The sequence below is a fragment of the Protopterus annectens genome, chromosome 3.part0 (assembly GCF_019279795.1).
Source record: "Protopterus annectens isolate FY-2018-M chromosome 3.part0, PAN1.0, whole genome shotgun sequence".
In the NCBI taxonomy this organism is placed as follows: Eukaryota; Metazoa; Chordata; order Ceratodontiformes; family Protopteridae; genus Protopterus; species Protopterus annectens.
Window position 1 is genome coordinate 1,759,199,373 of NC_056731.1, and position 18,290 is coordinate 1,759,217,662.

Genomic DNA, 18,290 nt, shown 5'->3' on the forward strand with positions numbered 1-18,290 from the left:
GGTGCAGAGGCCATCACATGGGCATATGCAGATACCTACAAAAGTATGCTGTACTCCATGTCCACGCATGCAATACTTTCATTGCACCCTGAGAAGGATGTGAGAGACAGACAGAGAGAGAGAGAGAGAGAGAGACAGAGAAACTGCAATTAAGCAGACAGAAACGAATTGTTCAGCAACAGCTACCTGAAAGCTGACAACTGGGAAGTGGAGCAGCAGGACAGAGAACCAGACAGCAGCAGAAGCAGCTGTGACAAACACAGGTAATGTAAAGTAATACTATAAAGGTCTACATACTGTGAACCCTCCATATGTGTCATTGGTCTGTATCCACATGTATATGGAGATGTGTAAAGGGCAGGAGACATACAGCAACTATCAGTGAAGGCTGTACATACATTTGTATGTGAGAGCATGTATGTGCACATATCAATGTTGTTTGATTGTAGGTTGTAGTGCCATGTACAAATTCGGTTACACAGCTATGTATGTTTAGCAGTATGTTAGTGTGTGTATACAGTATAGTAGACAAATATGTTGATATACCTGTCTAACATATGGATATGAATGTATGTCAACATATGTATGTGTATATATATATATATATATATATATATATATATATATATATATATATATATATATATATATAGATATATATAGATATATATATGATATGCATATATGTATACATACATAGAGAGAGGGATGTAGGAATACATAGACAGATGTCGATAGAATATTGTACCAACATATCTATGTAATGCACACATGCAGATATAGATATATGTAGATACATATACATAGACAGACTGATCTGACTACCTACAGGTATGATTGTATATGATGACCTGCAACACAGCCTGTCCCATCCCCTATGTCACTCACACCCCCTCTGTGCCCCCACCCACATATATGGCAATATATGTACATCAGTATATATGTGTATATGTATACGGACATATATATATATATATATATATATATATATATATATATATATATATAGATAGATAGATCGATATATCTATATACATATAGATATATCTATATACATATATATATATATATATATAGAGAGAGAGAGAGAGATGTATATAAAGTCTGAGTGAGGCACATGTGTACAGATGTATTGCAACAGGTGCCTGGTGACAAAGGCATGGAGTGAACACCAGTGTCACATCCGGAGTATCATACCACATTCCAGATCACCCAGACCAGTAACCACCAGATATGTGATTGGCCGCCCACCACTGCATGTGTCAGGGGTGAGCAGGGTCAGAAATGTGTAGAATAGTGGCCCCAATGATAGTCACAGTGGCACACTATCCCTGGAATACCTGCACATGGTATGTGTCCGCAGACATGGTGAGTCAGGTATGGACATGTAGGTCGGTGTACCCCCACACCACATAATGGATGCCATGGTATGGACCTCACATTACAGCAACAGATATGGAGAAGGACACAGTGACATGTACAACACTGTGACAACGCACTCAAACACACTACCAATGCACAGTGACTGACAACACCACAGAGTACACATATGCTACCCACATAGAGGTTACCACTCCCAGATTTACATATGGAGGTCACACCCATGACAGATGTCCAACAACCATAGTAACACCTCCCACCATCCACAACCTACATGTCTGCTGTGTGTTGTCCATGCCACTGCAATAGTGTGCACATGTGGAGGTAAGAGTTCCTACTCACAGATAGGACACACCCTGCAATAAACCACACAGTGTTAAGAAGCGAGACTCCCCATGAGTACATGTCACACATACCCCTGCTGAATGTTAGTCAGATAGGTAATATGCCATATGAGTCACCCTGTGTAACTGTGTGACAGCAGCAGTTACCATCACACCACATGTGTCACAATGGTCAGGGTAGCAGAACAGTACGCTGCTGTAGACACAGGGGCAATAGCATATTGTATAGTACTGTATTGTAATGTAATGTATTGTGTTGTATTGTATTGGTATGGTGAGGTGCCTCCTTCATGGAGTGGAACCACTGCTGCTGTACACCAGTGTACAGGTACATATCCTGTAGTCAGGCTAGTGTTACATAGCACTCCTATATGTGTGTTTAGCTCCTGTCAGAGGTTATGTAGCATGCAACTGGGGATACCATCAGGTCCCATCCATGTTGTGTATTCTGCTGTCCTGGGTGTCTCTCACCTGGACATCTGTGATGACGGGGAGGTTACAGTCAGCTGGGATAACTATGCCTTATTACAGGGGAGAGGGCGGGGTGACACCTGCACTGAACCTGTCCACCACAATGTTGTCGATATCTGTGGTGTCAGTGAAATATGTGTTGTGTACTACCTATGGGCATAGAGGATGGCTCCTGACCAGGTTGCTAACATAACTGAGGAAGGCCTCCTGGTCATCTGTAGTGTCACTCTTGAATTCCCTCTCAACGTTGCCCATGTAGTCAGTATGATGGGAAAGAGATCCTTACCAGTGCTGCTCAGACATGCCCTCCCTTCAGTGAATGATGCTCTGTCTTGCAGTAGCTTCCATCTTCTGTAATACAATCTGTCTATGGCTGGGGTCCACCAGACAGGATGCTGCCCCTTTGTGGAGATATGGGATTGCATGATCCATGCATTCTTGGAGATGTCTGTAGAAAGCAATTGTGTAGGGGTCACCATTGTGGGTTGTGTCTGCCACTGGCCCAGTGGGCTGTAAGGATACCATATCACTGTTACAAAGTGTAAAGTTTGTATCTGTAATGTTATGCACTATAGTCATCTGTGCTGGTGGTGGAGGTGGGATATGTATATCCAGGGCAATCAGTGTGTGGTCAGCCCACAGTAGTTGCCGATGTAGGCCATACAGTACCTAGATACAAACCCCCAGAGTGAGGAGGTGCATCTGACCTGAATCGGTGTTCTGACTGCTGGTGTTTGGTAGTATGTCGTATGGCGTCTGCCAGGTACTGTTGCACAGTTGCTGGCTGAGCACTGATACCTGGCCATCTACATGTGTATCCACCAATAGACAGACAGATGCTACATATGTGAGATATGTTGTATCATAGCAGTCGAGTAGCATGTTTAGTATGTGTGCCAAAGTCTGCTGACATATATTGCTGATACCAGGTTATTTTCTTTCTCAGGTACATGGCCCACCCGCGGAACCCCACCTACTCCACAGCTGAGGATGAGGAGATACACCAGAGCCTGGTGTGGGACTATGCAATACTCTTTTCCCGCACCAGCCAGAATCAGCAGGAGAGGGCTGCACTGTGGCAAGACCTTGTCCGTTGGGTAAATGATATAGGCACGCATAATAGGACATATGAGCAGGTACGACATCACTGCAGTGATTTAATCAGACATGTCCGTCAGCGTGCGTCAGATATCCACAGGCAACAGGTCGCCACAGGTGGTGGGGTGGCTACACATCCCCCACTCACCAGACTGGAGGGACTGCTCCTGAGTGTAGTGGCTCCAGTCCACCAGCAACAACAACAGCAGCAGACATGCATCATGATGGAGGCTGGAGCCACACAGCAGCAAGACGGTGAACGAGCAGGTAATATGTCATATGTATAGTTGACTGTTGTGTACACTGGTAGTTAATGCATGTGTGAGGTGTGTCCTTGGTTTGTAGCTGTCACCATAGTATTCAATGTGCAAGTGTGATATCCTCAATATTAGCTGCCGACCTGTGAAAGGCGACTGTTGTACTCCTGACCTGTATCATACTCAGTAACAATGGCACAGTTGTGCCCACTGACATTAGTTTCTTCATGTCTGCGGGACCCTCTGGTATAACTGCAATGCAGCCTATCCATGCTGGTGAGTGTGTATTAACAATTCCTGTAATAGTGTTGATAGTAATAGTACTATTTGGCTCACGTAGTAGTGCTCTTTGTATGCATGTAGGTGTGTCTGTGTCTGTGTGTTGATATCACGCATACTGAGTACTGTACAATTGTGTGAAACTGTGTGCATGTGTGCATGTGTGCACGTGTGCATGTGTGCATGTGCATGTGTGCATGTGTGCACGTGTACATGTGTGCACCTGTGTATGTGTGCATGTGTGCATGTGTGCACCTGTGCATGTGTGCACATGTGCATGTGTGCATGTGTGCATGTGTGCATGTGCGCATGTGTGCATGTGTGCATGTGTGCACCTGTGCATGTGTGCATGTGTGCACGTGTGCACGTGTGCATGTGTGCATGTGTGCACCTGTGCATGTGTGCATGTGTGCATGTGTGCATGTGTGCATGTGTGCATGTGTGCATGTGTGCATGTGTGCATGTGTGCATGTGTGCACCTGTGCATGTGTGCATGTGTGCATGTGTGCACCTGTGCATGTGTGCACGTGTGCATGTGTGCATGTGTGCACCTGTGCATGTGTGCATCGCTGGTAATGTGTAGACATTGTAAACTGTGTTTCCTGTTTCCTTCCCACAGGTTCTGTTGCTGCTCTGGTGTCATGTAGCAGGGAACCTGAGTCAGGTGCCGTGGGTACTGATAATGATGACATTGGTGTAATGGCACAGGAAGGTATGCCAGGGTCTGCCATTGGTCAGCCAATTGACAGTACACAGCTGTCGACCCCATCAATGCGCACAGTTATCCTGCCAATACACCCCTTGTCACCACTGTCCCTAGGTGATGGACAGCATACAGTGGGCATTGACCAGGGCAATGTGGCATCTGTGGCACATGCTTCCCCACACAGCAGCCATGGGCATGGCCCAGAGATGGTACCACACAGACAGATGTCCAGGGGTTCTCGTGGGAGCATCCATGGGTGTACTGCCCCTGTCAGACGTGCCCACAGAGGTCTTACAACCTCGGCTATGTTTCGGACTGTCATGCAGGCACAGTCACGTATGGAACGGTACACCAGACAGGGTCTGAGGGAGCTGGCAGCATGTCGCACAGCCATGACTGACAGTATGCGTGACATTGCGGCTGCCATCCGTGATTTCACCGATGTCGTAGACAGACGTTGTGGGGACATATTAGACCGGTTCCACAACTACATGTCCATGAGCCAGGGTGATGGTGGGCGGTTGAGGCGTCGACGTGGCTGTATGCCAGCAACAGCAGCAGCTGGCAGTCGGCGCGGATGACAACAGGGCCGCAGCCGCCCCCGTAGTGCCATCAGCAGCCCCAGCAATGCTGGGTCTGTGCTGTCATCAGACCACCCCAGGAGACCACGTGCACGTGGCTCTGGCCAGGCCCGTCCAGTCAATGAACACCTGCTTCTGATGACAGTACCCAGTCTGGGTTGGTACCGGATATGGTCCATAGCACCCCTGCAAGGCACAGGTACCATGTCCGTGGCCAGAGACACTGATCTGTATGACCTGGCAGGTACAGTCTGTGGCTGTCCACAAATACCAGTATATGGCAGCCATGAGGTGGAACTGTGTGCATCCATACACACATGCAAATTGACAAAACCTAGGGCTACCGCATACACGCACACACTGCATCAACATTGCCCCACCTTCTACTGCTGTCCCTCACCAACACACATACACATACATGTCAATTGGTGGTATGGGTGGCTGACTCAGGCATACCAAGTTCACACCCTGTGCATATGATGAAACTGTGCCACCTCCTGCAATCTGTAACAACTGTGCAGGTACAGGTTAACATGTTGCTGATGCACAGGGTGACCACATAGATGTGTAGTAATAGTATCATGTTGTTAACAGTACTGTGTGCTGAATTAATTGTGGGTATATCACAGCATGCCTGATGCAGTAGTTGTGTGATTGTCATGTCCTGTTGTCTACACCCATGGTAAGTACCATAGTGTATCATCTGCACATGTTGGCATACTGGTGGTAATGATGTCAACAGAAGGCTACATACATAGGTAGCACAGGGGATAGGGTAATGAATGTAGTAATACACAATGATGGACATGTAAATTGCAAGTGGCATGTTGCCCACACTAGAGTCTGCAATGCAGATGTTTGAGGATGTTGATATGTGTGCAGAACTACACAACTGGTACAGGACACACAGGAGCACCCTAGCACTGCATGCACACATCTCATACCATGCTAGACAGCCCCAACACACATAACTAACTGTCACAGGAGGGGAGTCCCCATATATGTCAGGGATACTGTGGTGGCAGGCCAGGAGCATACATCCTACTAAGTATGGAACCACTGAGTGAAGGCTCAGTGTCTGTTAATTGACATGTGTATTACTGCAGGTATGAGCACATGGGTTTCTATCCAGTTATTGTACATCCTGACAGTACATGCACGTTCCGTACACTTGTGTGCACTGAGACTGGACCCTAGCCATCTGACCTGTGTATTTCCATGTACATGTGCATAGTGCCTGCATATTTGCAGTGTTACCTACTGGAACTGGTACAGCTTGTTTGTTGTACAATGGACTACATGGAGCCCTGTTTACTGTATCTTTGTTTGCATGCATGTTTGCTTGCAATTACCCTGGAATACCGATCACACCTGCAATGCATAGTTATAGAGCTTCTGTGGACTCCTAGTGCCATCTGCATAGCCTACTATATGTATGTCCATGTCCCACTTGACAGGTTGCCACTGTTTGTCCTGTTCACATGTACATTGCCTGTGACACAGTGCATATGACCTGCCTGGCATGTGTCCACGTGAGCAGTCATATATGCTACTGCTAACTAATCACAGGCACTACACCTTCACACATTCATCTTCTGTTGAACTACCTGCTTTGCTAGGGACAGCCTGCACCTGTCACCTCTGGCCTTTCAGATATTGGCAAAGGCTCTTGCTACCCCCATAGTGCCTATGTTAGGCAGGGCTCAAATGACAAACCCACCTTCATAGGTATCACAAGGGATAAGACACTAAGAGCAATGCTACCCAACACCAGATGTCTAAACCTCCAGATGCATGCACCCAAAACACTCCTTGGCATGGAAAACATTGATATCTGTGCAGTAACAGATGCCTGGTTCAGGGCTACTGAGAGCACACCAGCACTACCGGGTGTAACCCGGTTGATTTCTTTGATACAGTCACCAAGGCCATTGCCAAGGGGAAGGTGGTTCACACAGCCTACCTGGACCTTGCAAATGCCTTCGCAACAATACCCCACTTGGGCATTCTAGGGAAGCTCACCAGCTTAAATTAAAGCCCCTATGTCACTAGATGGATTGCACAGTGGCCCAAGCACAGAACCCACATGGTTAGCATTGCTGGAGCCATAAATTAAATGGGGTGTTTTTGTTTGACTTTGTTTCTCTGAAGAAGCCACGGTGGTCCGTGGCGAAAACGCTCTGTTGGTTGGTTCTAATAAAAGCGTTCAGACTTTTCAGACTTGGTAGCGTGTTTACTGCAAACAAGGTTCCTCGTTTTTTGCATTTTGGTTTGGTGTACTTGCAATTGGTATTGCTGGAGCCATGCCAGACCCCATAACAGTTACAGGTTGTGTCCCAGAAGGCTCAGTCCTGGGACCCTCTTGTTTGGTATATATTTATTGGAGGTACAGGCCAACACGGATGAACTGTGGCTGTCCAAATATGCAGATGACTGCAAACTGGACACCATAATCGACTCCCCAGCTGACACAAGCATCTTCCAAAGGGGCATCATAGCAACAGACAACTTGTGCCAGAGCCATGGCCGTCTGCTGAACAGTGTGTAGAAGGGGAATGTGCATCCTGTAGTCTGTTCACCTAGTTGCCAAAAGGGACATTGTCCTCACACACACTAACCCCCCTCAGCCAAAAACACACACTTGCCAATTGCAGGATTCAAACCCCTATCTGACTGTTATGATACTTGAGACAAATGCATTAGCAGAGCACGCTATTTGCATTACTGGGGGTTTTCTCTTCCCCTGCTATACTTATAGAGTGCTGACATCATCAGTGTTTAGAAAAGGGAATGGGCATCCTGTAGTCTGTTCACCTAGTTGCCAAAAGGGACATTTCCCTCACACACTAACCCCCCTCAGAAAAACACACACACTTGCCATTCACAGGATTCAAACCCCTACCTAACTATGTTATGACACTTGAGACGGACGCATTAGCAGAGCGCACTATTCAGATTACTGGGAGGTTTCTTTTCTCCTGCTGTACTTATAGGGTGCTGACATCATCGGTGTTTAGAAAAGGGAATGGGCATCCTGTAGTCTGTTCACCTAGTTGCCAAAAGGGACATTTCCCTCACACACTAACCCCCCCTCAGACAAACGCACACACTTGCCATTCACAGGATTCAAACCCCTATTTAACTATGTTATGACACTTGAGACGGATGCATTAGCAGAGCGCGCCATTCGCATTACTGGGAGGGTTCTTTTCTCCTGCTGCACTTATAGGGTGCTGACATCATCGGTGTTTAGAAAAGGGGATGGGCATCCTGTAGTCTGTTCACCTAGTTGCCAAAAGGGACATTTCTCTCACACACTAACCCCCCTCAGACAAACACACACACTTGCCATTCACAGGATTCAAACCCCTACCTAACTAGGTTACGACACTTGAGACAGACGCATTAGCAGAGCGCGCTATTTGGATTACTGGAAGGTTTTGTTTCTCCTGCTGTACTTATAGGGTGCTGACATCATCGGTGTCTAGAAAAGGGGATGGGCATCCTGTAGTCTGTTCACCTAGTTGCCAAAAGGGACATTTCCCTCACACACTAACCCCCGTCAGACAAACACACACACTTGCCATTCACAGGATTCAAACCCCTACCTAACCAGGTTATGACACGTGAGACGGACGCATTAGCAGAGCACGCTATTCGCATTACTGGGAGGTTTCTTTTCTCCTGCTATACTGATAGGGTGCTGACATCATCGGTGTTTAGAAAGGGAATGTGCATCCTGTAGTGTCTTATCCTATTTGCCAAAAGGGACTTTTCCCTCACACACACTAACCCCTCTCAGACAAACACACACACTTGCCATTCACAAGATTCAAACCCCTACCTAACTATGTTATGACACTTGAGACGGATGCATTAGCAGAGCGCGCTATTCACATTACTGGGAGGTTTCTTTTCTCCTGCTATACTTATAGGGTGCTGACATCATCGGTGTTTAGAAAGGGAATGTGCATCCTGTAGTGTCCTATTTGCCAAAAGGGACATTTCCCTCACACAGACTTACACACACACCAACCCCACTCACACACACACACACACACACACTGAGCACTTGCAGGATTTGAAACCCCTACCTAACTATGTTATGACACTTGAGACAGACGCATTAGCAGAGCGCGCTATTCGGATTACTGGGAAGTTTCTTTTCTCCTGCTGTACTTATAGGGTGCTGACATCATCTGTGTTTAGAAAGGGGAATGTGCATCCTGTGGGGAGGTAGACACCAAGCACACTATGGCTAAGCTGTCATTCCCTAGGGCAAACAGCCTAGTGTTGACCTCTACACCATTATGTTTAATTGTCAAATGCACATTATTTGTTGCTGATAGACTGTTTGCATATCTTTATTGCCATAGCATTCCCTGTTGGTATGAACAACTTCTGCATCTGTGGAAAATGTTTGCATATGGGAGGGATCCACTATATCACGTATGTCTCTGTAGTCATTTAACTGTGTGCACCGGCCAGACTGCTGTAATGTGGTTGGTTCCTGGCATAACAAATAACAATACCAGATATGTGTGTCCAACTGCTAAACCAAGATTTGGACTAAGTGTGTGAGCATGCCCAGTTCAGCCTTCCCATGGCATGTTGTCAAAGTGTGTGAGCATGCCCAGTGTGAGCATTCCATATGTTGGACTCTGCAGCCCACCACATTTGTGGATGTGTGTGAACTTCACAAACTATCACCCGTTTATGGTTGTGTGTTGTGTGTCATGTTGTGTAGTTACTGTACAACTGCTTTGTGTGTGACCACAACAGGATTATACTGTGCCTGCAGTGTTTGCATGGGATACTTTGCATACAGTTGTCAACATCCTTTCACACTGACCTAACACTGTAGTACTGTATAGTGTACTGGTAGTACTTTGACTGTGGTGGACAGTATCCTGGGCTTTACTGCTATCACTGCTTTACATTTCGATAGTGGGCACAACAGCCTGGTTGGGGCCAGTTGTGTACATCTGACCATGTTGCATTCTGTTCAGATATGAACTACTTACACCAGGCTTGTCCAACATTGTTAGTGTATTCCACAACATAGGTGTACAATTGCAAACACTAGCGATGTGCCCTAGTCCATGTCTAATGCAAGTTGGAGTGTGTTTGTCCTTCAACACACATTTTTGCCATGACATATGTCATGGTTAGTATACTGTGCCTCTGTCTACCTGTGACATGACAGTGATACCCAGGATAAACCTACCATCTCCCGTCCACCCATCAGGATTCCTATTGGGGATGATTGATAAGTGACTCTATGGGTAGCCTGTGCTGAGGGTTCACTCATGGGTGGGAGTGGCTTCTGTGTTATGGATCACACAGTACAGCTTGTCCTATGTAAGTCAGTGCTGGGGTTCAGGTCTCTCATGTGCATAGCTCACTGCCATTCAGATTGTACTAGGTGCAGCATGTTTATTGATGCCAGCAACACAGGCAACACATGGCATCTATGTAGGCTGTTTGATACTCCTGATGAGGTACTGTTGGGGACTTTACAGTTGATGGAGGTGTCTGCTGAGGTACATCCCACAGGGGCTATTGTAGTCGATTGTACCACTGATGTAGGATGACTGAAGAGCCACAATGACCTCCCCTTATGTAGATCTGACAGCCTTCATGATTAGGTGGGTATATGGTATGTTTCTGTAAACACTACAGCACATGTTTGTCCATTGCAGGATATCTATCACCCTGTGTCCCCAGGTCTCTCATTACATGTTAACTACATAATGGGTTAACACCTATGTGGTAATTGGTGGGCACTTACTGTATATCCACGGGGGTTGACTATACACGTTTCTGCACTTAGCTTGCTGACATAGCTATGGCACCAGTTGTCTGTTTCTATGTGGCCCTTTTGTGGGATGCATGTGTCAGCTGGTGGATCATATGTGGTGAGCAGTTCATAGTCCTCTGCAAACATGTTAGGACACAGTCCTTCCATGTTTGCCTGTACCTATGGGACATATATACCAGACGAGGGAGATACCAGGACAAAGCCTTGTGGGATGCCAGTTATATCTGGTTTGTAGTCTGACATGGCTGAAGCATGTCTGACCATGTCTGTTCTGTCCTTGGTCTGGTTTGCAACCCCTCTACTGACATGTGGGTTTATATTTACGCTGGTGAGCCTATCTATACTGAACATGTAGGGTATTGTATAGAAGCCTTTGCAAGGTCCAGATACACTGTGTGGAGCACATTGCCCTCATCAATGACCTTAATGACTGTTTCAATTGAGTCAAACATGGTTAGGGGCAGGCTCTGCACTTCAGAAGGCCACACTGGGTTGGGTCCGGTGTCAGTAGGTCCCCAACATCCTTATGTCTGTGGTACATGCTGATCCTTTCCATAGCTGTGCAATCTGGGCTTCTCAGGATTCTGGGGTAGTACTGTTCAGTATCCATTCAGGCAACACCTTTGTTGAGAAGGACCACTGTTGTTGTACACTGCTCTTTGGGTACATATTCTGTGGTAAGGCTGACATTGAGCAGTAGTGATTCTCTTGCATGTTTTGGTTATGGCTGGTGTCCACCATGCCAGATTTAGGCACTGTGTCTTGTTTTAATTTGGGACTGCATAATCCAAGCATTCCTGGCAGTGTTCATGGAATGGCTGTATTACAGGTTCTGGGGTGTGGCCCATATGTTGCACCTGCACGGGACCTTTAATGGATTCCACATCAGTTTGGAGGTGTGCAAATATTGCTTAGCACATGTTTTCCACTGTGGTTTTCCGGCCAGGGACTGTGGTCAGGATTTGTATATCCAGTGTGATTACTATATGGTCTGGTTTTACCAGTGAGCAATACACTTCTCATCTTGACATCCCGTACCCATGTTGCTGATTATCACATCCAGTATGCTTACCCTCTTGTGGGGGTACGTTGTTCCTGGGCCTTTTGGTTTGTGGATTCGATGAACTTTTGTCCTACACTGTTGCAGCTGGTATAATGCTCCCAGTCTATATGTCTGGGTATTTGCAGTCGCCCAATATAATGTGGTTTGGAGGACTTGATATATTCATGTATTCCAGCATGTGCGGATGCAGTTCCTGGTGTTGGGCCAGTAGTCTGTAGCAGGCTATAAACTGGGGGGCAGTTTTAGCCACTGTTACTTGAGCATGGCTAGTCCATGCTGCTTTTGTGGTGGTACCAACATGGGGTGTGGTTATCCTTGACAATTCTTGCTAGTCACCCTCCTTTTGTAGCTTGTTCCAAGTTTTGAGGATGTACAGCACAGTATGAGGTGTAACCTGGTAGTGTTAGGGTGCTGTTGTGAGCCTTGCCTCAGACTTCTGTTACAGCACAGTTATCAACATTCTCCATACTGGGTGAGCTTAGACTGCATGCATCTTGCTGTTTCAACTTATCCCTTATCTTATTCTTATCCCTTCTGGTACCTATGGAGATAGGTTTGTGTTTTGAGCCTTACCTATTCAGGGCACACTGTGCGTGACAACAGCCTTTGCCAGTATCCATACGGCCTGCACTGATAGGTGCACGCCAGTCCTAGCAGGTGGTGCATCATGTCATGCTCAGCATGTCATCCCAGACTGGCACACATTGGGTCCCCTTTGCCTAACTGCAATACTTCAGTCAATTGTTGCACTTCATCATCTCGTTGTCATGTTGTGGCATGCTGCTTGTTGAGGGTAGGATGTTAGTCGGGGTCCTCAGGTGTGCATATGGTACTTGTTGTTACATTACTTAACACATAGCATTCATGCCTCAGGTGGTGCTGCAGGGCTGCCTCTGTCGGATGCACATATTACACTTCTCTGTACATGTTTGTGAGCAGGTTGTGTCACGTTAGGCATCCCTGTTACTATATGAGTGAGTCAGAGAGGGGTATCATTCCCAAGGTTCCTACTGAGCCAATGTATGTGCTATGCGTTGCCTCTTTGCCAAGGCCAGGGCATACTGGGCACGCCTCCTTCTGCCTACTGGGGCAGGCTCAGGTTGTTCCTCCTCCGAGTCACGCTGTGCCTGTGGTGGCCTTGGCGATGGTGGGGGGCTGTTTGGCCCAGCCCTGTGCTGGTCCTGCTGCAGCTGTTTTCGCAAGATCATATTATGTAGCATAGCACATACCATGACAATTTGGGTACATGTAGTTGGTGTGTACTGCAAGGCTCCACCAGATGTGTCCAGACACCAGAACCGTGACTTGAGCAGCCCAAACACACGCTCTATTACATTACGTGTCTGTGCGTGTGCCTCATTATGGCGTTCCTGTTCAGGTGTGTGTGCGTTTCTGATGGGTGTCATCAGCCACGGCTCCAGTGCATACCCAGCATCCCCCACTAGGTGTCCGTGTGGGATGTCCCCATTGGCAAATGTCTGGTACAGCTGCATCAAATGCCAGATGTGGGAATCGTGGTAGCTCCCAGGACAGCCAGCACACACATTCATTATTATGCCCTGGGCATCACACACGACCTGGCAGTTGATGGAGGGGAAGCCCTTGCGGTTGATGTATGCCCTACCCCGCTCACCGGCTGGTGCTTTGATGCATATGTGCGTGCAGTCTATTACACCCACTACCTCAGGGTATTCCGCTATTTGCTGGAAGAGACGCATGTTGCTGGCCAATACCTCAGGGGCATTGGGGAAGTATACATGATCACCGACATGTGCTGACATGGCATCCAGGAACTGGTGCAGTACCCTGGACGCTGATGCCTGTGATATCCCCATCATATCGCCAGTTGGTCTCTGGAAGGTACCTGTTGCTAGTATTCTTAGGCCAACACATACCTTGGTTTCCACTGGGATGGGTTCCCCTCTGTTGGTTCTGTGTGTGAGGCATGGCCTGCACAGCTCCACTATTTGCTGCAGAAGGTCTCTGTCCACTCTATAGCGCTCTACTATCTCCAGCTCATGTAACCCGTGGTAGGTGACCCTGGGCCTGTACACTCTTCTCCGTCTCCTCACTGCAGGTTGTCTGGCACCATCTGCATTGTCACCACCCTCAGCAAGTCGCCTATGTCTCATTATGACAGCTATGGCAGCCCCTAACATTTCTGCTCTGAGTTCAGCTTTTCAGTTTTCACTTCTGATAACTTAACTCCTGTCTTGCAGTGTCTCTTGAGAGAAACATTCTGCACTGCTGTTTGCAGAGTTTTAAGTGCTGGGCTGGCCTAGTATTCTGCCTGTGTAATTGCCTGCATCTACTTGTTTTCACCTGCTAGCTCCAGCAGTATTCCCTGCTAACTTCCTAGTACATCTGTTGCTTCCTTTTTCCTTTCTGTTTCCTCAGGGTGGAGCCGTGTGCAAACCAGCAGAAACACGCTCACAGTGGCTTACACGCGCGCACACATACTTACACAGTTTTGGATCTGCTTATTCGGATTAAAAAGCATGCATGCCCATGCAAACGGTGTTAAACATCTCCCAACACGCTCCCACATGCTCAGTCTGCCTTACACGCGCGCACACTGTCTTACACGCGCACACACCGCCTTACTCGGCCGTGGCGCGCACACGTGCGCATACACGTCCAGCAAGAAACTTTGGTGTAGGCAACAGTGTACACCTTCCATTTCTTGACTTTCTCATGTTTACTTAGTGGCACACCTCTTTCCTTGATATCTGTCTGACATCTGTCATGTAACTCTATCCTCCAATGAACTCCATCTCTTTCTACCATTCCCCCCTGTGATGTCACCTATATCCTACTCTGTTCCTCCCCCGTATGTAACTCTTACACTACTCAGAATGTGCTCATTTGCTATGTGACAGTGGAATTCAGTATCCTTACACTCATTTGCATCAGATTGCCTACTAATGCTTAGTTACATCTCTTAGACTCAGCTTCCCCCCTTAGCAACCACTACACGGTGGCCATGTTGGTTTTCCTCTGCTGGTCCCTCCATTGACATTCCATGTATTGCATAAAACCTACATTTGTAGGTTTAAAACCTTCGTTTTTATGTTCTATGCAGCGCAGCCGTTATGGGCTGCGCTGGTTTACATTGGCAATTGCCGAAAAAAAAAATTATAATTTTCAGATATTTGCATGGGGTTACCTTGCCAATGGCCACATATTTGGCCATTGGCATGCTGCCTATAACATATGCACCCTTTATTTGGAGCTGACATGGCTCCATTGCTGTGTTTGCAGAAACGTACTCTGTTGTCAACTGAGTACATTTCTGCAGCTAACACGGCTCTTACACGGGCTGTTCTTGGCTTCCTGGATCGCTAATCAGCCTCATTTGCATGCTATTCGGCTGCAAGTGAGGTGATTAGCTTATCCACGCCCACTTCGTGTAAGAGCCATTTTAGCTTGACTCTTACACAGACTTTGGGCTGTTCCTGGATCGCGAAGGCTGCATGGAGTCTTACACTACTCTTAGACTCCGTGCAGGCCTTCGTGAATCCGGCCCATTGTCTTTTGTGCTTATAAAAAATACTTAATAATAATTGCCTCATTAATACAGGAATTCGATCTGCTCTTAGCTTAATTTGTCAAGTAGACTCATGGCATTCAAGCCATGTTTTGTTATCTCCACTAAAAGTGTCTGCACAAACTGAATCTAAAACAAAGAATGTACATTTCTTAAAGTTTGTGAAGACTGCAGCATGCTTGGCTAGAGCATTGTTAAAGTCTTTCTTCTTTATTATAAGTGTATGCTCATTAACGTCTAGATAGATGCCTAACAGTTTTATCAATATAAAAACACAGATAATTTATTATTTATTTATTTAACATTTGTTTACGGGAGAGTCTGACTGGACACAAGTCCTTTTTCAGTGGAGGCTCGGGGAGAAAAGCTCCATGAGTAACAATAAATTTTCTTGCACACATTACAATAATCAATAAAGTATAAAGTAAACAAAATGTAGTATGCATAAGAACATACAAATTTGTTACATCTTGACAACAAAACCTAAGCCTTGAACATAGCTAGTATTATTTGTAGGCATGACTTATGTCAAGATATAAGGTTAAGACAGGTCAGTAGGAACAAAGGATTAAACACCGGGGGAGAAGTTGGATATGTTTTGGGTATACTGTGATGCATCAGAGCACTCATGAGGGGTTACAGGAACATAGCCACTTATTTTTTAGATAAGCTTTAAGTGATCGCTTAAAGTGGTTAGTGGATGAGACTGAGAGAATGGATTTAGGAAGGGAGTTCCATATATGAGATATATAGCTAGAAAATAAAGATTCTCCTGCAGAGTTGTTGGCCTTGGAGACAGTGAATAAGTTCTGATTGGTAGAGCAAAGTAGTCTGCTGGAGCTGTAAGGGAGGATGAGATTTTGTAGTGCTGGGATTCTAGTTGGTTGTGTTACAATTTTGTGAGTTAGAGAGAGTCGGTTGCAAAGAATAATGTTGGGAAGCTCAAGTCAGTCTAGTATCCTTAAAGCTGTACAATGATGTGTTCTATATGGGCAGTCAGATGCAAACTTAGTAATTTTATTATAACCTGCTTCTAGCTTAGATAAGTCAGTTTTCCTTAGATTAGTTAAAATTGGAGAGATATATAGTAGAGTGGAGAGCAGATAGGTTTGTGCTAATGTAATTTTTGGTCATTGTGGTCAGGAACCTTTTGTGCCTATATAGACTTCCAAGTTTCTTATGGACTTTTTTATAGTTAGGGAGACATGCAAGTCAAATGTTAGGGTATTGGCTTTGTATGGGTTGTCAGAGAGATCACAGGATTGTCTTTGGCTATTATGTTAAATGTTGAGTATGAGATAGATGTCTTGTTAAGTTGGAAGAGTAATAATTTAGTTTTGTTTGAGTTCAGGATGAGATGGGTATTGGCTAACCATGTTTCAACAGAAGTGAAAGATTCCTGTGTTTGAGAATGAAGAATTTTATAAGAAGTGGCAGCACATATAAGTGTTGAATCATCTGCATACTGTATTATAAAACCATGTGGAGTAGCTGTGTGTAGATTATTAGTGAAGAGGGAGAAAAAGAGAGGGCCTAAGCTAGATCTTTGGGGGACACCAATGGATAAGGGAAGGCATGGAGATAGGTCACCCTGCCATAGAGCAGATTGTTGATGACCAGAGAAATAGTTATGAAACCATGCTGTGGCAGATGGTGAGAAGGATAGTTTAGTTAGTACATCTATTCGTTTGGAATGGGAGATCATATCAAATGCTTTTGATACATCTAAAAAGATGGCAAATACAAAGTTGTTGTTATTCCTGTGATGGTTTATGGTAATAGTGAAGGATAAGAGAGCTGTAGTGGTACTATGTGATGAGCGAAACTCATGCTGACTGTTTGCGAGAAGGTTATTTATTAGTAAGAATTTCATGACCTGGAGATGAATACACCTTTTGAGTAGTTTAGAAAGAGGTGAAAGAATAGCAATTGGCTGATAGTTTGTCAGGTCTGTGGAAGGTCTCCCTTTATGACATGGGATTACATGGGAAATTTTCCACAGTTGAGGGACCTTGTTTTCGAGAATGGATCTATTTATAAGGATTAATACTGGGAAGGCTATAGATTCAGCTGCAATTTTGAGGTAGTCACTGGGTAAGTTATCTATGGCAAGTGTAGTAGGTTTTAGTTTCTGTAGTAGTTTTTTATAGTTGCTGTAGGAACTGGGGAGAAAGAGAATGAGGCATTGCTAGTTGTAGACTTGGCTGGTTTGGTATCAGGAGTAAGAGTTTGCTGTTTGGAAAGGGCAATTATAGATTCAGTAAAATGTTTGTTAAAAATGGTAGCTATGCTATCGGAATTGTTGTGGATGCTTGGCGTTGGTGTAGTTGATTTTACTGGGTGAAGGACTGAGTTTATAGCCAGACAGAATTTTTGAGTTTTTTTTTATGTGTTTTGAATGTTATGACAGAAATTTACTTTATCTTGTTTTATTTGTTTTTTGCCTTATTTCTAAGCTCTTGATACTGTTGTTTAGAAACTACTGTGTAGTCTTATGCCACAGTTCCCAGGCTTTATCTCTAGTTTTGAGAAGGGCCCTAGTGTCTCTGCTTAGCCAGGGGGCATAGTTTGATTTTACTCTGATGGTTCTAACAGGGGCATGTGCATTTAATATATCTAAGAAAGATTTATTAAAGTGGTTCACTGCATCATATAGGTCAGGGTATTTGAATGGAGTCCAATTGCACCTTTGTAGGTCAGCTAGGAAGTTGTCAGGATTAAAGTTATGTTTTTTTTTTCTGTG